This window comes from Ambystoma mexicanum, chromosome 6q, assembly GCF_040938575.1.
Source record: "Ambystoma mexicanum isolate Mex_15411 chromosome 6q, UKY_AmexF1_1, whole genome shotgun sequence".
NCBI lineage: Eukaryota > Metazoa > Chordata > Amphibia > Caudata > Ambystomatidae > Ambystoma > Ambystoma mexicanum.
The window spans coordinates 469,158,672-469,184,031 of record NC_090937.1 but is presented as its reverse complement, the minus strand read 5'-3'; the positions used below and the strand labels follow the sequence as shown (position 1 = coordinate 469,184,031).

The window sequence follows — 25,360 nt, the reverse complement described above, 5'->3', positions numbered from 1 at the left end:
GAAATGTTTAAATGTTGAGAGTGTTTCGGAGGGCCTAGCGGTGGATGCTTTTATTTTATTTAAAAGTAACATGGCTTGCAGACGACATAGTCCAATTGGACTCTACTCCACTGCGGATGCAACATCTCGTGACTGCTGTGGAGGAGTATGCAGTTGCAAATGAGCTTGTTATTAATACCAATAAATCTAATATTATTCATTTCTTTTTAAACTTCTCTTTATTAAGTTTTCCAACATAATAATAAACCCCAAACGTCCGTCCACCCCTTTCCCTCCCCCAGCCCCCTGTGTGCTGTCTCAGGTTCTTTTGCGTTCCATTTTCATGCTGTCTATTTCCATAGACTCATTGTAAGTCCAGTAGTCTAAGGCGTTGCGGGCACCACCCGATCCTGTAGTCGTCCCTAAGAAAATTCAGGATTTCCCCCATTCACTTGCGAAGCTCTGGACCTTATTGTTCGTGGCATATGTTTCGACTATTTCCCACATTTTGCGAAGCCATTCCTGGAGCGTGGGTATGGTCGGGCTTTTCTACTTCTGGGCGATAATTGTCATCCCTGCTATAGTGAGTATCGCCCATGCTCTTTCTCTGGCCCCAGGTTCCCTCGCTGTTTCCTCACTCCTAAGGCGCAATAAGGTCCATTCTGGGGCCTACTCCTACCTGTTCCAAATGCCTGATCCTGTGCTTGTTGGATATCCTTCCAAAAAGGTTTTATTTTGGGGCATCTCCACCATATATGTTCAGCTGTGCCCTCTTTCCCACACCCTCTCCAGCTGTCCCCCGACGTCCCTGGATATATCCTGTGCAGGCGGGTTGGCATGTAGTGCCACCCATAGAGTATTTTGTACCACATCTCCCGAGTTTGAGTGGCCCTAGCGAGCTTGTGGATTTTCCTCCAGAGTCTTTCCCATTCCCTCTTCTCTATGTACCTACCCAGGATTTGTTACCATCTGCCCATGTAAGCCCAACTTTGCCTAGGGGTCGCCTCATCAAGTATCTTGTACAGTTGTGATATCAACGCCTTGGAGCCATCATTATTCATGAGGAATTTTTGAAAGGGAGTTGGGAGCCTGTGGCTGCTTCTTTGTTTACTGGGTGTAGAAGCCAGTGACGCAGTTGTGAATACCGCATTCTTTCCCCCTCCCTTACTGCAAAATCTCTTTTTCATTCAGTGAAGGCGATTATCTCCTTCCTTGTGAACATGTCACGCATCCTCTGACAGCCCCCGCCCTGCCATTTCCTACAGGCGCCCCTCTCTAGTCCTATTGTGAAGTCTGCATTATTAGATATGGGTGTGAAGGGGGACGGGAATGTGGTGATTTCCTTTTGTTTAACCATCCTGTCCCAGTTATCTGCAACGAGTTTGGTAATTGAGCTTTCGTACATGTGTTTTGTTCGGTGTTGCCTTGGTAACCATAAGACCTCCCATAGGTCATGCTTCGTTACCGCCCTATCCGTTCTGACCCAGTATTTCTCTTCCCCCTCTGAAGCCATTCCCTACTTACCCTTAGCTGGGTTGCCTTGTAATATTGTTGGAGGTTGGAAAGTGCTAGCCCCCCTGCTTTCCTTGGGGAAGAGAGTTGATGCCCGATAACCTGTTCTCTTTTTCCCTCCCATATGAACTAATTTGTTAGGTTTCGGAGTTCCCGGAAGAATCTCGCCGGGATTGCCTGGGGGTTGGCCTGGAACAGATAGAGCATCCGTGGTAATATGACCATTTTTACTGACACCATCCTCCCAAACCAGGAGATCCGAAGGTTCCGCCACCTATGAAGGTCCTTCTTTATAGCCTTCAATAGGGGAGGGTAGTTCACTGCATACCATCCTGTGAGTGCCGGAGTTATCTTCACTCCCAGCTATGTGATCCCCCAGGACGCCACGCAAATGGCGTTGTCCTTTTGAGCTTGTCTCTCTCCTTGTTCCCCAATGTCAGATTCATTAGCGTATTAATGAGTAGTCCTGACACCTTCCCAAATTCCTCCAGAAGTGCCCTACTCGCCCTGCTTGATTCGTATGGATTGGTGAGGGTGAGCAGCATATCGTCGGCAAATGCTGCTACCTTGTGCTGTTTGCCCCCAAATGGGATACCCCTTGAGGTCGTTAGTATCTCGTATTGCTGGAAGTAGAGGTACTAGGTAGATTGCATATAAAAGCAGGGAATAGGGGGCAGCCCTGTTTCGTGCCCCTTTGTAGTTTGAGTGTGCCCAATGTTGTGCCTTTCACCACTACCCTTGCCTGGAGGCCCTCGTAATTAGCCTTCACCATTTGTAAGTAGTCGCCTCTGAACCCCATCCTTTCCATGACCTTGAATAAAAACGACCACTCTACCTGGTCAAATGCTTTTTCTGCACCTAATGATAGTAGGAACGCCGGAGTGTTCGTTTTTTCTGCTTTCTCCAAAAGATGCACCACTCTCTTTATATCATCCACTGTTTGTCTTCCTTTAATAAATCCCGCCTGATCCAGATGTATCAGGTCCAGCAGAAGCCCCTCTAGTCTATTTGCTAGTATCTTTGTGTAGATTTTAGCATCCACATTAATGAGCGCTATTGGTCTATAGGACGATCTTTCCATGGGGTCCTTATCTGGTTTCAAAATCAGGCTGATTTTGGCTTCTTGCATGGATAGGGATATTTGTCCTCCAGTGTCCCCGAGAAAGTTTTATAAAATGATGCTCTATAGCCGTCTGGGACTGGGGCCTTCCCCAAGGACAGTTTCCCAATGACTACCCTCACCTCGTCCTCAGTTATCTCTTGGTGTATTCTTTCCTGGGCTTCCCTACTTATTTTGTGTAGTGAAATCTTTTCCAGGAATTCATCCTGCACCTGGGCTTGGGGGTGTTGCGATGTGTGTAATGTCTCATAAAATTTGGCCATCATTTCTTGGATGTCTTCTGTTTGTGTGGCTCTTTCTCCCGTTCCTGTTTTTAAGGCTGTGATTACATTCCTCGATGCCGCCCCACGAAGGAGATGCGCTAATAGGGTTTTTGCCTTGTTTGCTTTTGCATAGAATTTTTGCCTTACAAATAGCGAGGCCCCCTCCGTTTTTCTGGTTCGTAGGATCCCCAGTTGGCCTATTACCCTTCTATATTCCCTCAGGTTGCTTCTATTGGGTATCTCCTCCACTTTTCTGCTTGCTCCCTCCACTTCTGCTTCCAACTGTCTCTCCAGGGCGTGGAGTTGCTTGTGCCTCTGTATCTTGGCTGCTATAGTTTCCCCCCTCATGGTGGCTTTGAACGCATCCCACCTGACATCTTCCCCCATATCCCCCCTTCTGTTACTCTCCAAGAAATCCCTCATCTTTCCCTCCATCTCCTTTCTGATTACGGGATCCCTCAACAAGGAGTACGGGAATTTCCATCCCCATACCCTCCTGCTCCTAGTCCCCAATTGCAGCTCCATCGATACTATTTTATGCTCCGCTATTCCCATGAGCCCACTTTTATTTCCTTGACCCTTCCTTCCAGATTCGCTGAGACCTATATATAGTCTATTCTTGATTGCGTCCCGTGGACCTCTGAGAGGAAGGTGTATCCATCCCCACTCCCTTTTAATTCCCTCCATACATCTCTCAGTCCCAGGCTGGATATCCTGCCTTCTTTGTCCCTTGTCATCCCCTCGACCCTAAAGTTCATTGAGTTCCTGTTAGCCAATGCCACCCCTCCCAATTTCGTCCCCCCTGATGCCTGCAGTATTTGGTCAAATCCCCTTAGCTTGAGCCTATCTGGTCCTTGTGTAGTAGATGCGTTTCTTGTAACCCCAGAAAGTGTTGGTCTTTCTCTTCTTGTGAATAGCTCAGGTTTTTTCCTCTTCAGCAGGGTGTTTAAGCCCCTATAATTATGGGTCACCCACTGGGACATTAGTTTCTTGCTCTCCCCTGCTCTGTGTTACCCCCCCTCTATTTCCCATCCACCCTTTCCTCGGTCTCCATTCCGGACCCCTGTTTTCGCTGTCTGCTTTGTTCGCTAAGTAGCATCCATTCTCCCCCCCTCCCAGTCCTCTTCCCCTTTTCCCCCTTACCGTCCCTAAAGTCCTTATCTTGAGGTCTCCCCCCCCCCTCTTCAGGCCTCCTCGCCTTTGCTAATCCCATTATGTTGCTCCTCACTCTTCCTACCCTCTTTGTATGCTTTAGTGTCCAGCACCCCGTTTTCCCTATGCTCACTTCGGGTTAGTCCCCAGTAGCCTCTGCTCTCTCTGCCGCAGCTGCCTCTTTACCCCTTTCCTTCCAGGTGGTCCCCCGTGGCGGAGGTCTTCTCCTTCTTCCCTCGTCCACTACTGTCCATTCCCATGGCCTGGATCTAGTTCCATTTCCTGCATCTGGCGATTTCCCTGAGTTGGCCGTCGCTTGGTCCTGTTCCAGTTCGATATGTAGGATGTCTGCCCCTTCTTGCAGCGTTGTTATCCGCTTCTGCATTCCCGCCCACTTGAATAGCAGACCGAATGGAAAGGTCCACTTGTACTTGATCCCTTGCTTTTTAAATTCTGTGATTTCTGGACCCATTTGTCATTGTTTAAGAAGGGTGCTATTGGATAGGTCCTGATATAGCTCAATCCCTTGTCTGTTGTATAGAATTGGTTCCTTCTGCCTTGCTGCCCTCAGTACAGCCTCTTTTTGGGCGTATATCATAAAGGCTGCTAGCATGTCCCTACGTCTTCCGTTCTGGTTCTTGTTGAGGCGGCCCACTCTATGGACTCTCTCCAGCTCTATCTTGTCTGGGGTGGCCTCCCCTAGCAAATCTGCGTATATCTCCTGAATCGTCTCTTTCAAGTCTCTGTCTAATACCGTTTCCGTTAGTAGATTCAGCCTGATGTTGATTCTTCGAGACCTATTTTCCAAGTCTTCCATTCTGATTTCTAAGTTCCGCGTTGACGTGTCCAGTCTCTTGATCGCCTCGCTGTTTTCTATTGTTTCTCTGCCCACTTCCTGTAGGCCTTTTTCCACGAGATCAGTTCTCTCGCCCAGCTGCCCTACCTCTTGCTTAATTTCAGCCGCTGCCTGATTTATGTCTGTTCTGATTAGCTGAAATTGGTCCTGAAATGTCTTTTTCAGCGTGGCTTGCAGGGAAAGCATCTCCCTTTGCAGATCTTGGCGGGAGATTTGTGTTGCCAGATCATGGTGTTTGGGTGGGTCCTGTCCTGTGGTCCCCTCTTGCAGTCCCCTGTGCTCTTTGTTTATTTCTTTATTTGCCCACATTGTTATGTGGGGGCCTGAGGTGTCCATCTGCGATAGCCCGCTTTTGTTGGACCTGTTTTTATTTGTAGCCGCCATGACTAAGGGAGTCTGGGGCCTTGGTGGGGTATTGCTATTTATTCGCCTTTGCAATTGAGGCTCGACCACTGCCTCTGTCTCCGTACCTCAACCCTACCCCTTTGTCCCTGGCCTAGTCTCACTGTTCTCCTTTTCTGTGTGGTTTGCTGATGTACTGCAAATTAACCGTGAGGTGGGGTCCTATCCTCCACTCCCTCCTGGGTGGCTTCCCAGGCCTTTGCCGGTAATCCGAGGCTCTTGGTGCTTTCTGGAACGTCTGTTCCATTCTCCGGCCCGCTCTTGTTCCCCCTACACGTACTGCTGTTGCTAGGGCTTCTTCTGGTGGCTATTTTCCACTCCTTTCGCGGCTTAAACCCTCTTGCCGCTGCCTAGTAGTCTCGGATTGTCAAGTTTATGTGGAGTGCTTCTGTTACTTGGCGGGTCCGTTACCTGCCCACTGGGCCTGCTCTCAGCGTTGCCGGGTGCCATTTTCCCTTATCCGGCCTTGCTTATCCCTATGTCGCTAGTTTTTGGTGGGGGGGGGGGACCTCCCTCCTACTGTGTAGTGATGGGGGACTTGTCATGATGCCTGCCCCCGGAAGACCAGACCAGGCCCAGCAGCCCCGGAAGCAGGCATCATGCCACTTGGAGCATGCCCAAAAGCCCCAGTTAGGGGGGGTTTGGGTGCAGTCCTGGCGCCTATGGCGCCAGGCTCATAAAGATAAAGTCAGTCCTGGCGCCATGGGCGCCAGGCTCATTATTGATAACTTACCTGAAGCAGACCATGCTGCATACTCACCTGAGGCAGACCATGCTGCATGAAGACTCAAGCCAAATGAGGCTTAGGAGGGACTATTTTACTGAAGGGACTATTTTGTTACTTGGGTGGGGCTGTGGAAGAATACTTACCTGGATCTTCTTCCAAGGCTATTTAAACCACGCCCGGACAGCCACACGTGCTTCGCATTATTCTGCTTGCAGCAACGTAACACTCACCGTGTTTTCAGCAGCTCCAGTCTTCAGCCACGCCCGCTTCAGTCCTGGGACTCCTAAACAAGAAGAAAAGAAGGATAAAGGTTAGAACAGGAGTTTTAACTTTAATCCTTACCTGAATCCTGATCCATTTCGCCACGGAACTGAAAGACAGAAGTCTTTGAAGCATCGCTTCGCATTCCTACGGCGCCGCGCTGAACTCACCTGCTTGGCGGTACTTCAGCATTCCATCACGCTCTCTCCATCTCGCGGCCGCCCTCCGACACCTAAGGAGACAAAGACAGCAAGGTGAGCAAGGGGACTCTCTAAGGCTATACAAGCTACCCCCAAGGACTTACCTGATTTACCACGGGAGGTACTCACCTCATCTCGGGTCGGCGCAGTCAACTCTGCTTCATCGCCGTACCCCGGCCCCTAAGGGGAGAAAGCAAAGACAATACCAGTTACCCCCACAAAACTTACCTGATTTACCCCGGGGGTCTCACCTCATCTCGGGTCGGCACAGTCAACTCTGCTTCATCGCCGTACCCCGGCCCCTAAGGGGAAAACCACAATAGACTTACCTGAATCTTACCAATTGCCATTTGGAAATCTTCGAGTGGATTAATCAGCAACCTGCAAGGAATCGGACAGAGTGAAGATCAGACATTTGAACTCTTATGAACAATTGGACTTTGGAGTCAATACTGGAACTCACCAATTCCTCTACGCCAGTGAAGTAACTGGTCATCAACGCGCCCCTGCGGTCGACGCAGGATGGAGAGCTCATCCTTCCAAACCATCAGGTGAGACTAAGGAGGGGACATCAAGAGTGATCTATGGGAAGACAACGGGAGTGGGGAAGGTGGGTTGACACTCAATTCCACGGGTGGTTAATTCCTCTTCTCCTTTGCAGAAGAATATTCTTGCGAGCCAGACAAACTAGGCTGAGCGGGCCAGTCCAGTCAGTCATCTCGGCGCTACACGTCACGCTGGTGAAACAACAGCGGCCCAGTTCCGGTTGACGCCCCCGTGGGAACTAGGTGAGCGTAACAGGACTCTTGTTGGTATCTGAAGTTCTCCATTGGGGGGGCCGTGTACCCCAATGTTCCATTTTGCCTTATGGGCCTCCCCTAGTTGCGGGCCCCTTCCGTGACTGGTGGTGTGCACCAGGGGGGCCCACCCTGCAGATGACCCGTTCCCGGGGCGGTGACCCCTGGTCTCCCCGCCCTCCAGGGCTCTCCGAACGGGCTCACCTTATCCCTGGTGTGGCGCTGGATCTTCGTGTCTCTGCTCCATCTCCGACTTGGGCAGTCTGTCTCGGGACCGGTATGGGGATGGGGATGGCTCCCTGCGCCTTCGGTACCCGCTGCCTCCTTGGAGGTCCTTGTTCTGGTGTCAGGCCGCCCTCCTTTCTCCCTCGGTGGGCACCTTTTGTTCCTGCATGCGGCGCGAGTGTTCGTCTCTCCTGTTCGGAGATTTTCCATTCCGGGTGGCTTGTGCGCCGAGATCCCAGGGTGTGCCGTATCCCGATTTCCTTTCCCGGGTCTCTCCCTCTCTTCTCGCCTTCTGGGTGGATGGAGTCGGGTCTGTCCTCCAAACCGCGCCAGCCTGCTTCCTCCACTGGGTGCGTCTTCAGTTAATCCATCGTATTCCCCTCCTCCACCAGGCCTCTTCTGCCTCTTCTGCTCTCTGAATGTTATTCCTCGGTTCCTCGTCCACCGTCTTCCGCTGTTCTGGCTGTTGTTCTCTTCTTGTGCGGGACCTCCTCTTCTTTTTATCTGCCTCTCGTGCGCCTACTAGGGGTGGTTGTACCACTTTATTCGGCTGGAGGGCTCCGGAGCGCCGTCAACACACATCTATCTGGTGTCGGCGGCCATCTTGGAATTCCCATATTATTCATTTTTAATAAACATTTGAATAAACCGTACAGATTTACCTGTAAAAATGGGCAGATGGAAAAAAAGTAATTTATCTTGGATTTGAATTTTGTGCCACTCCTAACAAGACACAAATACTGAATAGGTTGAAGAGCAAAATTGACCAATTTGCCTTTTAAATGAGGAAAATAAATAAAAAATATTGAAGATTTTCTGTTAAACCATGCATTCAATTTTACAAGACAAAGATGGGTTGTTTGTTTGTTTATTTATCAAGCCCACCAAACCCTTAGGTATATGGGCGCATTACAAGGTTACATAATGAGCAAAGTAAGAAAGAAAGCACAGGACAGTATATACAATAAGTTACAAATATGCTTCTTAGTGCGTTGTTCTGTAGAGTTTGCAACTTATTTAAGTTATATTTACTAGAGCCTAGATGTAGAGCATTACAGTAGTCAATTTCTTATAAAATTAGCGCTCTGGCTAACATAGTGCAACTGACTGTTGAGATGAATGGTTTGCAGGCATTCATTAATTTGCATGTGAATGCAGTGGCAGATGCAATGGCATTAGTCTGTCTTTTTAGGTTTAGGGATGAGTCGTGGTAGAAACCTAGGGTTTTCACCTCCTTGGACACTTTCATGTTGTTGCCGTCAATGTTAAAGCAGTTAAATTGGCTCAGGTTGTTTCGTTTTGCGGTAGATCCAACGAGGAGAAGCTCAGTCTTCTCATCATTCAGACATAGACCGTGGGTAGCCATCCAGGCATTTATTGTCAGATATATGTTATTGAGTATGGAAGAGTCATATTCATGGTTGCCAGTGATGGGGATGAGAATCTGAGTGTCATCTGCATAGTTAGTGTAGGTGACACCCAGATTATCAAGTGCATCAAAAAGAGCATCAAAAAGTGAATATATTATAGAGTGTCTGTGACTCTGGACTCTTGTGGGACTCTGCATGTGATTGGTATGGGATCTGCCGAGGCGTTGGGTGAAAAGACTCTTATGGTATGGTTCTCCAGGAATGATTGAGTCCAGGCTGTGGATTCCTTTGAGAAGCAAGCTGCTGATGTGAGGTGTTTGCATAAGACCTTTTGGTTGACTAGGTCAAATGCCGCAGAGAGCTCTTAAAGGAGTAGGAGAGCCCATTTTCCATTATCCTTAAGACTGTCCATTTGTTGTTTTAGATCTAGTAGAGTGGGTTTAGTTCCATGTTTAGGTCTGAAGCCAGATTGACGTAGAACAAGGAGATTATTTGTTTCTAAATAGGACTGAATCTGGAGATAGGCTGCTCAATGTAGGATTTTTAGAAGGAAGGGGACAGTTTAAACAGTTCTATAATTAGTAGGTACATTAGGGTCTAGTTTTTTTTTTTTTTTAGGAGCGGAAGGGCCTGTGCATCTTTTAGGTTTGCAGGGACTGTGCATGAGTCAAATGAGGCGTTGATGAGGGTGGTGATGAATGGCACTAGTTCTCTGGCTGCTTCTTTTATTATGGCTGCCGGGCAAGAGTCTCCTTGGCATCTAGACAGTTTTAAGAAGGATATTATTTTGACTATTTCTTGTATGGAAACTGGGGTGAATTTGAAGCGGTTGCTAGGTTGCACCCGATTTGCATGTCGTTTAGGTGAGAGAATATCTTTGGATAGAGTACATTGTTTGTTTTCAATTATCTCTTGGAGTAATGATGCTTTGTTGGCTAGCGCAGCTTGGAGGTTGGTGCACCAGGTCTTGTCCTTGGTGCAAGTTTCTGCTGGGGGTACCGGTGATTCCAATTCTTTTAGGATAGTGAAGAGCTCTCTGGTGTTAGAGTTAGCTTTGTTGATCCTGTTATTGAATGTTTCTTTTTTCGTTTGGGTAATCTCATTCTTGTATTGTTTAGTTATGATGTAAAAATGTTCTTTGTTAGCATCCGGGGGGTTAGTCTTCCAGAGGTTTTCTGCACTACTTTTCTCGTTTCATAGGACTTTGAGATTAGGCCAAACCAAGAGTTACGGTGTGCCTGATGTTTTTCTTTGCACATTGTTAGAGGTGCTACCTTATCAATTGCTGAGTTAATCGTGGTATTGTGTAGGTCGACTAAGGCTGTAGGGTCTGGGTTAGTGAGTGTAGAATTAGTGATAAGGTGGAGTAGTGGCAATAGACTATCTTCTCTGATATTTCTCTTATTTCTGGTTATTGTAGGGGGAGCCATAATGTTAGGGGTAGATGGTGACCTAACTGGAAGCTGGAATGTGATCAGGTGATGGTATGTCCAAGCACATTGTTCATTGCCAATTTTAGTCTCACAATTGAAGTCAGCAAGCCAGTCTAATCTACTTCCTTTATTGTGAGTTGGCTTATTGATGTGGAGGGTAAGGCCCAGTTCAGTGATAGTGTTTGCGAGAATAGCAGTATTAATGTAATTGGAGTCATTAATGCCAAGGTTGAAATCACCAATAGGTACAATCCGAGTACAAGGTTTAGTGTTGGTTGTGAGTAAGCAGGTGATATCTTCCACCAAGGAAGAGATGGGACCAGGAGGACGGTATATAAAGGGCAGCATTGTGTAAGTGACTTCAATTCAGCACTCCAACTAAGTCAATGCCTAGTCTGGGATGCCCAATGGAAGCCCTTATGTATATATTTTTATTACAAGTTCATAAATCTGGATGATGAACCCTTATATAACGCCCCTCTCTTTGAATCCCCCTGACCTCACTGAGCCAAGAAGTAGGTTTGTTTTGCAAATTAAAAGATTTATTTGAAAAATTAAATTATATATATATATATTACATTTTTATGAATAAATTCATATTTGATAGCACTCTTATGAATATGACAGTGATTAACAGTGGATAATATTACAGTAGCACAATTCTTTAATTACTTAGGAGTTGGTATAGAAAGGATAAGGTAGCAGAGAATACTTTGTATGGTTTCATAGAAAAGCAATGATGGAAAGAATGCAGCACAAAATAAACTGGATATGGTTTCAACAAGAGATAATCTGATCACTTTTTCCTCACCCCCCATCCCCCTATGCAATATGAAGAGACGGAAATGAAGGCACACAGGTTTTCAGGAATACAATCAGAAGCAGTTCAGTTCCTGTTTCCCCCAGCAAGCTTAGAGAAACAGGGATGATTTTAAAACACAGGCCAAATACTTTTACATGTGATTTGCAATGAAGTGAAAAATACGCTAAAAATGATTTTAATTTCCTATAGGAGATTCAGAGTAGGTGATAGCTACTTTGAATTAGTTCAGGTCAATACTAGCAATGATTCAGGAATGATTATCAGAGTGAAAACGTTTTTAGTCAGTGGAAAGCAAGAAGCAGCTATTTTTACAAGTGGTGAAATTGAGCCAGTTTGAAATTCGCGGCACTTTTTCCGAGTGCGTCGATCGCGATTACGGAATAACTATAAGGTGTTGGGATGTTGTATTGGAAAACCTAGGTTCTTAGCTTTAAAATGAAAGTTAAAACTCGCTTCTAGGACATACGGTTCAAAAGATACGGAGGTTTTTGTGGAGGTAGATTTTCAGAATGAAGTCAAGATTTCAGCTTTGACAGGTTGGAAATTACAGAATGGACACACAATTTCTATGCAGTTCGGGACAGCTTGAAATGGATGGGATACGATTATTTTAAACTAAGAGATTGATTCTGTACAGATATGGCTGGATACTCATTCCTAGTTTTTGGACCGGAAGGGGCCTTGGACTGCACTCTCGCCACGGGACGGTCTCTGCCACTGGTTCTGCTCACAGCGTCTGGTCTGGGTCTGCTATCGGCACTGCACAGCGGTTGGGTCTGGGTCTGCTCCCGGCACCGCACAGCGGTCTGGTCTGGTCTATCGGTGCTGCACAGCGGTCTGGTCTCGGTTCTGGCACAGAGTTCTAGCCAGAAGCAAAACAGCTCGCCCAGCTGTTGAATAGTTTGGTTAGGTTGCTGGATTCTGAGGCCTGCTGAGAAGGATTCAGCTTTTGGTTCAGGCCTCTCTGCTTCAAGTTATGGAGTCTATCTGAAGTCTGTGGTCCTTCTGGATATTGTCTGGTCCGGCAAAGTGCTGCGCAAGAAAGTGGGAAGAGCAGTCCCTATCTGGCTTTCAGTGGTTCTTTTTATGTCTTTTGAAAGTGGGTGGGAAGGCTGACTTTCTATGCCCAACCCACTAAGGGTTCTGATAGGTTAAAGGATTTACTGTCCTCTGACTGGAGAATGGAGTAGTGAGTCATCCTGTGTCATCAGGTATCATTTTTATGGCTTTAAGGAAAGAACACTCCCCTTTGGTTTCTTATAGAAAATCAATTTTACCCAAAACACATATTTCCCAGATACACAAGTTGTTGAAATTACATGTACACATCATAGATTAATTAAGGCAGGTCTCTGTTCAACCCTGATCTTTCTAAGAGCTTGGGTTCAGAAATGACAATATTTTGCGCTTTTTGTGGGTTTTGCCATTTTGGTTTTTCATCAAATCTTCCATGGAGGTACACCCCCTCTCTGCGCATATTTACTGTAAATTTGCATTGTCCTAGTATAAACACAGTGTCTACAATATCAATAACCCCAGGGTTTTGCCTCCGAACATCCCACAACGTCCAACTTCGTCTTCAACTGTGAGTGAATTTTTCATATTAAGAATCCCCAAATTGTACATTTCTGTCAGCTTGATACAATATTTTATAAGCAATTTAATAAAACATACATTTGCTCTCAATTCAGTACACCCATTTGTTTGCCCCCGCCCCCGGGAACTTGGCTTGATTCAGAGATCATGTGTCTTGCCTTCCCCAGAGCGATGTTGAAAGTTCACACCCAAAATCAGCATATTCTATTCAGCTGAAGGCATCCATTGTCTCTTTCCTCCAGGCTGCAGGGAAACTCTCCTCCCCTTTTAATCAACAGGACCCTGTGATATCCTGTGCTGTTGGTGTAGGGCCTGGGAAGAGTAGGTGTTAAGAATTCTCATTGACTAGCAAGCCTTTCGAAGTCTCAGCTAACTTAGGATGCTGTTTAGCTTCTGAAATACAGATCTCCTGTAAGAATTTAGATCGCTAGCGCCGGTTAGTGTCAAGCACCGGTATTGCAGCCATTTTTGACAACTGCCTTACCAGTAAGCAATCCTCAAATTATACTTTGTTCAAATATAGATGCACTTCTGTGGACCTCAGATTCATGTAGATTCTTGCGGGAGAATGATGTTGACCCCCACAACAAGCAGGTTGGACCTTTTTAGTGGTTCTGTGAGATATGATTTTAGCAATTTTTGACATCAATTAAACAGATTTTGACCATCACTATATTCCTTTGCACTGATTTTGCTCTGTAGGCAGTCAAAGGATGGGACTGGCAATGGTCTCCTGTATTAACACTGACAGAGGCAAAAATGGATGGTGGCCTATCTGTCAGGTTTTCACTGCGCATTAATGGTGATTTCTGGCCAGCCACATGCTTTCATGCGTGGATTGAAACATCCCACAATTGTGGTGCGTGATGGTGTGAGAGGCAGTTTAACTGTGAGAAAATCTCCTGAAGGGAAATGTTGTGGGGTAGTAATCTAAGACCTAATGTAGTTCTAGCAATGAAAGCAATATCTCCGCCATGGGAGGTTTCTCTGTCAGCCCTAAGTATAGTATAGTTGTCCAGTAATGCGAGTGACACAGATGGCTCTGCCGCAGCTTGCAACCAGGTTTCAGTGATTGCTAGGAAACGTAGTTGGTTAGTGGTGATTAGATCTGCAATATCTAGTGCATGGGCTATCAAAGACCTATTATTTATTAGTGCCCCTTTGATGTGAGGTGGGTCATTGTATAGTTCATTAGGTAGTGGAGAGGTGGTTTTGTTGGATACATCCTTTTTTCTGGGTTTGACATTAGGTTTAATACTTTTTATCAGTGCCAGTGAATGGTACCCTCAATGTTATATCGGATGGAAATTGAGCCACAGGCTTTTGAGCTGGACAGGCCCATCATCGATGGTGGTCTCTGGAAAAAGATATTCAACCATCCCTCAGGTTTTCTAATAGCTCCTCTGAGATATGAGCTAGGGTTAGTCTCATTAAAGGGATGGAGTACTCTGGTGTTCATCCCCATTCCAGGACCTGGAAATAGGGATAACGTCCCGGCAGTCCAGGTTATTGGCCCGAGCGAAGCGAGGGCTGATAACAAGTGCTCCAGGCCATTATCCGCTGTTCCAGCACCTGGAATTAGGGATGAAGGCCATTAGCACCCCCCAAGTTGACAAAGCTTTAAACCGGGATGCTAAAAAAAAAGGATTTTCCTTCCTATAACCTGATGCACGCGGTGTCCTGCTGTAGAAAGGAAAATCCTTTTCCAAGATGGTCACCATGGAAAGGGAAGACAGGGACCTCTAAGAAGCCCCTCTTCCCTTTCCATGGCAGCCTGCGGGAGGCAAAGGGAAGGAGCAGATATGACAGTGGCACTCGCCGCTGCCAAAATAAGGTAATATGGGGGAGGGAGACGAGAACAAAAATTGGGATGTAGGTTGGCGGAAGATAGTGGCGGGTGAGCTGGCCGTCAGGCGGCTTGGAACTCAGGCTTGTACTGGTGGTTCAAGGCTGCACTCATAGCCATCTGATTGCCTGGCTAACCCCTGCTCCCCCCACATCCCCACACCATGGGTGCTAATGGCAAATTATTTTGTTTTTCAGTAAAATATCTGCATTGGTCAATGTTACATGCAAGGAAATCAACTGTGTTGTTAAAGCTACAATGCCTAACAAATGCTATGTTAAGTGACTGTGATCAACCGCTAGAAGCTCTAGCCTCTGTTCCTACTGGGGTGAAAAATACATTATTTCTCCAGCATTGGAACTAATGACCAAATGTGTACTATGCTTTGTATTGCTCACTGACCATTGTAGATAAAGCGCTGGGTACTCTTTCAACATATTTAAGCAGGTTTCTGAGTTCCTTTTGGCGTGATCAATTTTTAAGATTTTGTCTTAATCTTTTGCATACTAATGAGATTTTAGCCTCCCGTTCTAAGGACACATTAAAAACAAAATTGTGTAATTTCTGCCTGCGTTGTGAAGAGGCACAAACCCTAAGACATCTCTTGATTGACTGCCTACCCTTACAAGAGTTGAGAGTCAAATGTTTGGGTAGGTTTGTTGATCTGGTGGAATGATTGAAAACTGATGAATTTTGGCTGATTGAACTCTGGCAATGAAACGTTGCTAACTTTTTAGGTTTTACAATTCCTTTAAAAAATAGAATTGTTCAAAATGACAGGATACATTTAATTTGCTAGTTCTTCCCGATTGAGTTCTGTTGGCAATCCTATAAGCTATGATTCTGGGACTGTATAATTATTAAACTGATTGGTTCTAGGGGTTTTTACTATTGTTCTTAAGATGCATTATGTTGTTGAGTTGCATGTTTTATTATATCTTTTGTGTGGTTTAGGTGAAAAGTTAATTTATTTAACCATATCAGATTAAATGAAAAAGTTTTTAAAAGAGAGAGAAACCCAGAGGGTGTGGCTAGAGATACCTCAGATGCAGGAAAGTGAGACAATCCAAAGTTTGGGTAGAGCCAGGCCCAAGAGGTGGGGGAGGAAGATACCACAGAAGTCGAGGAAAGAAACAATCTAAAGATCGAGGAGAGCCTGACACCAGTGGTTGGGGAGAGATTGGCTCCAGAGGTTGGGGAGAGACCGAGCCCAGAGGTTTGACAGAGGCAGAACTCAAATTTTAGGAAGCGACTGACCCTAGAAGTCAAAGAGTGGAGAAAAACAGAGGGGTTAGAATAAGGACAGCAGGTGAACTGTAGATAAGTAGGGGCAGAGCTGGAAGGTCACACCAATACCCTCTACATCTGGCTGACCAGAGGTGCCAGAAGCAGGCATGAGAATGTGGTGGGATATTGAGAAGGTGACAGGAGTCCAGAGTAGGAAAGGGGGAAGTAATGAAAGAGGAGAGGAGGAATTCCTAGGTACGAGATGGAGATGGAGGCACAAGGACGTTAGCCAGAGGGTGGGATTGAGGAGTACTTAGCAAACCCTAAAATTAGTGTTAGATTTCCCTCCTTCTGAAAAACTAGCTTGCCTTCTAAAGACAAGGGTGCCACAAGCTACAATAGTAGCTACAGCTACTATTGGTTGCCTATTTCTAGAGCACCTCAGGGTGTGCAACCCTTGGGCTCATCTCATCTGGAACCAGTAAAGAAGAAGACTAGGGTAAATACAGGTCTGATGGATAAACCTCCAAGACTGTTGTTTCCCAAAGTGACTTATTACTTACATCTTTCAACCAAAGAAAAATATGGACAGCTATTTATTTTCCTTGTTTCAAATCAGAGTGAACTCTCCTGCTGATTGTGTGCCCGTGTTCTTACTGGATCCTCTTATTTTTGACTCGTTTTCTTCTGTTGACAGGTTCTGTGTGGGGATCGCTGGAAGCGTTACCAGCTGTCAGCGGAGAAGACGTGAAGCGAGAGCTTCGGCAGAGGCGGGGCTTAAGTAGCTCCCTCTGCTACAGGTGTAGAATGCACTGTGAGTTACCGTATGGGATTAGTGGTGGCCATGTTGAAGATAGGCCGCCACTAGGGAGGGTAGCTCAGCGGCAGCGTGCGCGTCTTGAAAGCAAGACGACACGATGCAACAACAGGTTCGATCCCCGGGTCCGCGCTCAGAAACTTCTGGGTGTTTAAGCGCGTTATAAATACGTAACTAAGACAAAAAAAACACTATTATGCAACTAAGAAAAACAAACAATTCCTGTAACAGCGCCTCGATGCCTGCGGGCTGGGTGAGTGCTTTATAAATGTTAAATAAATAAAAAATAAATAATGTAAGTGTAATGAGCCTATGGGTACAATGCTAAGAGTGAGGCAAATGACTCTTGCGCCAGGCTTGAAGTCACTGTTGACCCACTGATAGAAATTAAGTTCCGTGCCTCTCAAGTATTTCTGAATGGAATCTGTATTTCTGTGCTGGGATCATGACAGAAGGATCTTTTTGGTAGATTGTTCTGTTTAGGAAGGAACCACTCTTGAATACAATGCACGATTTGGCAGGGTGCAAGTAAAACTGTTTTTATGGCATGGGTACTATGCACATTTGGATTCAGGTGGAAAATGAAGCTTGCAGACTTGCTCTTGATCTTTTGAAGTTTGGCTATTAAGTAATGGGGTAGGTACAAAGGCAGTTTGTCGAGTCCAGAAGACAAGGATGAAGGACACTGGTTTATTTGTGTGAAGAGATGGTGGGGCAGTATAGACCAAGTTTGGTTGATAGTTTGAAGACTAGATGAAATGATTCATATGGTTAAGTATTACGAACATTGTGTTGCAGAATTGCATTGGTAAACTATGACTTGATATTGGAGGGTTACAAGTCAAGATTGTGCGATAACTTGATTTGCACAGAGGATTGTTTTTGAGGTCTTAGGTTTATGTTTTTTTCATTGTTGAGGGATTATTTGTTTTTATTCATTTAGCACTAAGGTGCAATAAAGGAGAGACCTCAAATACTGATTGAGGCTTGCTTAATTCACCTGATCTCAAATGTTTTCAATGCACACTTAATGGAGGTCCACTTTTGTTGGTGGTTTTACAGTGGAAGCATCATGCAAAACACCTGCATGTGTAATTGTTGGGGCCCCTCAAGTATTTTGATATGGGCAAACATTTATTTTCAAGTATAATTATAGAGCCTTTTTAAGTTTGGGCTGATAGGTGGTGCTGTAAGCGCTACCTTTAAGCCAGAGCTATAGACATTAGCATAATAACTTCAAATATGGTCTATGAAAGAGGGTCTGTAATGCTTTTCCAATTCAGTTATATTTGAGGAGGGATACACAGTTGTAATCCTACTCATTCCCTGCCCTTAGTCAATGTAATCCCTATGGTTAATCTCACCCATTCCATCCCATCTCTGAACTCTTTGAGTTCTGTGAGCTCTTCCACTGAAGCATCTTGGATGACAGTTTCTAAGGAAGTTCTCTGCAAACAAGCTGAAACTAGTGGCCATCTTTGAATGGGAAAGATACCATGCATCTCATGTGAAGAATCTTTTTTAAAATTGCTAAAGTCATTTATAATAATTGATATTGCTCACTTTTAAATGTTATTATGTATGCTTTTTTTACCTTGAATTAATTATGTGATTTTCTTTTTATTGTATAAATTATCACGTTCACCATGGTTTTTTTGCAATTATGTTTTTATTTAAATATAAGTCAAGCATTAATCAGAGTGCCCTAACCGCCTGTTTATTATTCCTTAACACCCCGTGCAGCCTGGGGTGAGCAAGCGTGCATCAAAACGGCTGACCACAGTGCAGCCCAGGCATGCAAGGGGCATGAGGAAGATCCTGCTGATGCAGTCCGATGTGGATGCCGAGCAGCTGCAGGGGAGAAGGCTGGTGGGAGTCAAGGCACTGCAGCGACTTCACACTGCAGGAAAGGGAGTATTCAGGCACATGGCAGCCGACACAGAGAAACGTACAAAGCCATTGGTCCACTGCCGAACAACCCCCGGTACCCTCTGAAGCAATAGTCGCAGTGGTTGCTCTTCTCATTGTCGGTCAGCATGTCAGTGTAGGCCAGGCAGATAAAGACCGGCTCCCCAACCCCAAAACTCTCCAGTGTTCTCATTCCCCGGCCCTTGCCCGGGCTGGTAAAACTCCCCATGCCTCATGGGGGCCCTGGGATTGGTGCCACCACCACACTTTTCTTCCTGCTGCTGGGTGGAAGTGTGCAGGCACATGGCAGTCGACACAGAGAAACGTACAAAGCCACTGGTCCACTGCCGAACAACCCCCAGTACCCTCTGAAGCAATAGTCGCAGTGGTTGCCCTTCTCATTGTCAGACAGCATGTCAGTGTAGGCCAGGCAGGTAAAGACCAGCTCCCCAACCCTGAAGCTCTGCAGTGCTCTCAGTCCCTGGCCCTTGACCGGGCTGGTAAAACTCCCCATGCCTCCATGCCCCCACCACACTTTTTTTCCTGCTGCTGGGGTGGAAGTGTGTGTGTGGAGTGCCTGTCTGCTGATCTCTGCCTGATTCTGCTAGGTGGTACTTTGTTGTGGCCCCGCCATGATTGTTGGTCTTCTTTTTTCAATGAGAGGGGGGTCTCTCTTGCCGGCCCTCCTCGAAACTGTTTCATATTCAATGTTTTTTTTTGTAACATGTACGTTAGTTATTCGGTCGCTTTCTTAAGTACTAATTTAGGGCAGCACGGAGTAGATTCAATGTCTGTTGTTGAGCGCACAAGTGACATTGCCCATTATGCCTTGCCTCTGGCGATAAGCCACCTTTTTTTGCAACGTATGTAATGCATTTGGTTGGATTTCTGGCCCCTGTACTTTGAATTATAAACGTTTGACTGTATTTATGAAGCCTTCCTTATTTCCTTTAAGTGGTGTACCGGAACCAAGCAATGGATTATCGAGTCTGGTATCCTGCGTCCAGCAGTAGGAAAGCAACCGATGCTTCAGAGGAAGGTGATCATTTCATTTTCTTCACCTTCCTAATGCGTATGGTTTGTCTGCGGAGCTGCAAAGCTAGAGTTGTGAAATATTGTATTAAGTAATTAGATAGCAGCCCATTCGATTGTGTTCATAGTCGCGCCCCTTTTTGTGCACTACTACTGAACTGTATAGCGAAGGGGGGCAGGGTCGTTTTTATGCTGCATCTTCAATTTTAAAGCTAATCTTTGGGAATTAAAATGCTCTGTGGGTTTTCTTTTGCTTCTGGGCAGCCTACTACGAAACTAGTTTTTCCTCTGGGTTTTTGTTGCTGGGGTGCCTGCCACGTGTTTCCTTAGCTGTGGACCCTCCCCAAGCCTGGTACAGTTTACACGCACACTGTTTTCTTGTGGAAGATTCTGTTTAGAGCCCCCTGCATCTAATCTGCGTTTGCGTTTTTGGGGAGTTGGCGATTGGTATATCTAGGTTATTTTATAGTCCCGAGGTGGAGTACTGCAGCTCCTGTGCCCATGTGCTCCTGTGATGGCATACGGCTCTGCTGTGCCAATAGAGCGACTGTTCATTTAAAACATTTCTTGCCTTCTTAATAGACGGGAGTCGCGGCTGTGAGGGTGTCCTCCTTGGTGTGCAATGTTGCGTGCTGAGCGGGAGGAACAGCAGACACTCTTAGGTATGATGTCAGTGTGTTGGACCTGGATAGGATGCCCCAGTAATAAGTCTTCAACTTTAAATGGGATTCTGCCAGCCTAATGCAACAATCTCTCAAAGACGCTCATCAATCAAAGACGTATTTTGTCCTGTTTTGACACCACTTTTATGATGTACAAATGACGGCAGGCTTTTGAGAACTTTCAATTTTTGCAGGCTCTGCACAGTGAAATGATCAGCCTCTAGATTTGTAAGCCCTTTGCGTGTCCTTCACCGAAGCCCTGTTAACAACAAACATTGGCAAAGCCAACATATCTGTGTTGTATATAAGTGTTAGGCATTTGCCAGGCATTGCTATTAGAGGCCTAGGAACTCACACCATTTTGCACCTGCTACTATCAATGGTCAGTTAATACCATTACAGCTGTACATGGCAAATGCCTTTCCCTATTGTATCCCTAGGTTGGTAACTCTTCTGCGCTCATCCATACTGCCCTTCTTGGGCATGGCATATTTGAGCGGCACAAAGCACTTTAGCATAACATGGACAATGTGATAAATTGACTCAGCAGACCAGTAAATAAAGAGGCAAATGTTTGGAACTTTTTCCATATGTTATGAAAGTGAACATAGAGTGCTCATTTTCTTCAAGACGAGGAGAATTTTTGGAATAGTAATGCACAATGCAAACAAAAGCAGAAATGAATGCTTATATAGTTCCATTCCAGTTGCACTTTATAACTTGTAAGCACATTTTTGAGAATGTATAGTATGCATAGTTTTCCAAATTGTTGGAGTGAAACTAAGTGTGAGTGATTGAACAGAATGAGTCAGAATGAATTATAGAAGTGGCAGATATATGCATTGTTTTTTAACACATCATTGTAATAAATGTATCTTTATAAGTATATATAGTACTGCAATTATTTATTAGGAGGTATAGATATACATGCAGCAGTGGATAGGCCAGGAAAAGCGTTAACGTAGGGCACACTGACATCACATGAGGCATTGAGATAAAATTTGAGCTAAAAAAAGATTGAAGCAGCACTCAGAGGTTCACTATAGACTACAGAGTGTAGGCTTGTTGCCCTTCTTATTTGCTCCTATTCCTGCTCCTTCATTACATTTTTCATTCCTTTTTGCTAGGCTGCCCCTACCTGCAAAGTCCAACAGTGGCTGCCTTTCCCCACCACCGGGCTAAGCACTCTTTACTAGACGTTCCCTTGCTGCCCTCTTGGATTCTATCCCTAAGTTAGTACCACTTCTCTCCTCTGCTCATCGATGCAGCCCTTCTTGTTTGCTCCTATTCCGGTGTCTAAAAAAATATAACAAGAGAAATAGGTCTTTCTTTTAGCCGAGACCCCTGTCATCTCCGCCGGGGGGCCCCTCATAAAAGGGATCTCTGTGGGTGCAGGATCTGACGCTCAGTCCAACTCTACTTTTGTTTATATAATCTACGTTTTTTAGTTTGGGCTATTAGGTGCCGCTTGTGACACCTATACGCAATTGCATTGGAGTACAGATATACACAAAAGCCCAAAATGTCGGCATTGCCAGTGCTTGTTTCTTTTGTGCAGTGGCTGAAAGAGGACCCAAATCCACCTTGGCGACAGATTTTTGCAACTGTTTAGACACAGATCAGCATAATGGTTATGCTACTAACTAAGGTGATGCTAAATGGCTCTAGTCATGCAGAGAAAAATGGCATGGAAAAGCTCACCAGCAAAAGGTTGGCATATCAATTTGATGTTGCTAGGGTAACAAGGAGGCCAGTGACCACATGCAACTCCTTTTGGTAGGAGGCTTGTGTGCTAGTTCTCCATTTCCTGACTGCCAGAGTGCGTTAGATTGGGATCAATAAGGCCCCCCAACCTTCTACTAAAAGTAGCCACGACATGTACATTGTGACTACACAGTCCAGCATCACTTAATTTACATGGTTATGTCTTACTGGCATCAAGGTGCAAAGGGCACTGCCCTTGGTCCTGCTAGATCTATACAAGCAGAAATGGGTGGTGTCCTGGACTTGGTACGTCTTTGCTAAGGATGCCCAGCAGTTATGAGGTCTAGGGCAGACTACTTAAATAAAGCCGTGGGTGGTGTGGTCAGCAGTGGAACACGGGCAGGAGGTTGTAAGAGCAAGGTTATGTGACGTGCTCCACTACGTCTGGTGCTGGAGGCTGCATCGGTTTATGCTGAAGGAGTCCCTTAAGTGAAGTCTGATGTGGGTGTGGTCAGCAGTGGTTCTTTGAACGGAAAGAATGAGACCCCACGCTGCTGCCTTACATAGGATGCCGGGAGCAGGGGCGGCAACCCTTTGCAGGCCCTAACAGAACCAAACAGGAAATCCCCCTTTTCACATCTGCCCTTCGCTTCTGGCGGGAGATGCCTTGTGATCTAATAGTTAAGAAAGGAAAGAAAGGGTCAGGGAGAACAGGTAGGCAAGGAAAAGGTCATGTGACCTAGATCCACTTCGTAACATGAACAATGGCAAAGCAAAAGGGGCTGGAAGGCAGATCAATGTAAGGAAAGAAAGGGCTTGGCATAAGAAAAAGTGCACACAAAAAGAGGATGCAAAATGTTAGCAGTGATAACCAAAACTGTGTATGATTTCACAAATAGTTGACACCCATGTTCTTAAGTTTCTGCTTCTGCAATTCACAGAATTTTGGATATGTTTGTTATAAATGTACATACTAAATTCAGAGGAAGGGAGCAATTGTCTATTCCACATTAAACCTTTGGTAGTATATCAAAACTGAAAGCCATGCAGTGAGGTGTCCTGAACAAGTTGTACTGCCCTATGGAAAATATAACTGTTAGGTGCTTCAATATAACCTCAACATGGTTTCCACAGCTTCCCATACATGATCAGTAGTGCATTGTTAAACAGTAGCAAGCATTATGACTCATTACATGAACACTGGAGGTTTTTGATGTTTAAACAAGTTGTAGGAAGGCATTGATCACACGTCAAGTGGCTGAAGGCACACTTGTTTAGGATATTTTGATTACACCAGGAGATGTTTTACAACTGCAATCAAGCCATTTCCTTTCAGAAGACCTTTCAGAAATAACAATGGCAGTTTCAAAACAGCACATAGTTTGATGTAACTGCATGACATATTTAGCTCAAAGATATCCCAGGAGTGTTTTCTCTGGCATGGAGGGCTGGATATTGGGTGGCAATGGCTATAGGCTGCTCCATGAGTGGGTTAAAAAACATAAAACAACACTCACAGGCTGTGCTTTCCTCCTGACAGCCCACTGCCTTCTATCTCTACTCCTTGTTTTGGCTTACAGGTTGCCTTGAGGCCCACCTAAAAGACACAAATAAAAACTGATATTATAACTAATTTTAATATCACATATGCTGACTTTCAATCCTGTCCTGTCAGGGCAATAACAATTTTATTCACTCGCCTCATCTCATCTTTCTGTGCTCTCGTCATTGCTTGCTAACCATTTGCCTCTGAGGAGCTCATGTTCATGAGTGAGGCTTTAACGCCTTTCAATCACGCCACGCTACATGTTCATTCATTTGTATGGAGTAGAGAAGGGGTGGTACGCAACTTGCATTTCCACCAATTCCCTTCCTCTCCACCATACAAATGCTCCAGCATTTGCGCCGGCATGGATTGTTTGCTCAATGCTGGAGATCCCTGTGAAGTCTGCCTGCTTTTTGCACTAGCATAAAACAGGTGTACCCCATTGGTACCCACTGTACTCTGCGCATGGTGCGTGCACAATTACAATGAAACCCTTGGGAGGATTGCAGTTCAATTGTGAGCACGTTAGTCACAATGAAAAATAAATGCTGCCAGGCAGTGCTTACTCACTTTGCACGGCAGAGTGCAAAAGGGCACGGGTGTACGCCACCTTTTACCCTGCACTTTTCTACCCTGTTGTTCAAATGACATAAATTTGGCAGAGGGGAGTTATTTAAGTTGCAGTGCCAACTTAACGGCTTCTTACCGCCTAATTACACTTTTTTTTAGAACATGATCTCCTGAATTATCTATCGCCTTACCTGGCTTTCTGTCGCCTCCACTTCCTATCTGACATTAGACGCCTGATGTTTTGCTTTACGTGCTCGTGCTGGAAATGGAAATAAAAGAAGTACTCTTGGATTCTGGGGAGGGAGGCAGGTAAAGGGCTAGAGGTAGAAGTATGGCAATCAAGTAATAGGCATGTGAAAAAGTGTACAAAACACAGGACTAAAATAAAATAGCACTCCGGCCCAAATACAGCACTGGGACCACCCATTGTTGAAAAAGACACACTGGAAGAAAATTCATGACACCCTCCTGTTTCTAGTGACCCTCCAATTCACACGTTTTAAGGGACATTTGCAGCCCCCAATCCCACAGTCGCTGCCATGCCTTTAGCCACTTTAATGTGCTTAAATGCAAAACAATCGACATACTGGACCTGAGCTTTCATGAGCTGGGAAGTTCATCGGTGTGCAGAGAATATCTGGTCACTGCAGCTGCAGCAGGAAGTATGATGCATGGGCATTCCATTTCCCAGTATTTCACGGAGACAATTGTTGCCGATTTTCAAATACCGGAAAATCAGGCCTAATTCTAGCACTGCTTGAGATAGCCTATTGGCTCCATCAACAGCTGAAGAGATTAGCGCGACATTTCCTGCTGTTTTTAGCAATTAAATATCGTCTATGTAAATTTAGTCAACACGTAAGACTGCCATGGCTGAGGGATGGGAGAAATTAACAGCTGTGAGAAATGCGGCGGGAAGCGTTTCTCAGACAATAGTCAGTGCGCATTAACGAGCGTACAACACCGGAACCAGGACACTGGCGACGGCTGTCTCTCTGCAACCTGCTACAGGACGAAGGACGCACGGCAACGTCGCCGATTTTCGTAGCTTATATTTTTGACATCATTATGATGGTTTCTTGAGTGCCCTTCTACAGGCACGCAGGTGCAGGCAGTTTGGAGTGCGGGGGAGGCCCGCCCCTTCACGATGCGCTGTATTCTGCTGCGCAGTCATAATGAGTCTGCAGTGCCGCCCACTGGAAGCACTGCTCTAGAGTTACACGTAATGGTCTGTTTCCTTGAAACAGCCAACTGTTTCAAACTGACACCTTAGTTCACAGATACTTTTTTTTCACTGGATACATTTACACAAAACTGTAGATGGGTAATTGA

At 45.5% G+C, this 25,360-nt stretch overlaps 1 long non-coding RNA gene across 4 annotated transcripts in view; it reads right to left on the bottom strand.

Annotated features, from left to right (window-relative positions):
* LOC138516113 (uncharacterized) overlaps window positions 1–25,144 on the bottom strand; it is a 229,590-nt gene extending 204,446 nt beyond the window's left edge. For 3 of the 4 annotated variants that reach the window (XR_011282229.1, XR_011282231.1, XR_011282228.1), the window contains exons 1-2: window positions 24,621–25,144; window positions 23,430–23,509 (exon numbers count right to left, since the gene is read on the bottom strand). This is a non-coding gene — a long non-coding RNA (uncharacterized lncRNA). The remainder of the gene's footprint in view (window positions 1–23,429; window positions 23,510–24,620) is intronic. The other variant, XR_011282230.1, reaches the window with a different exon arrangement.
* Window positions 25,145–25,360: the final 216 nt, after the last annotated feature.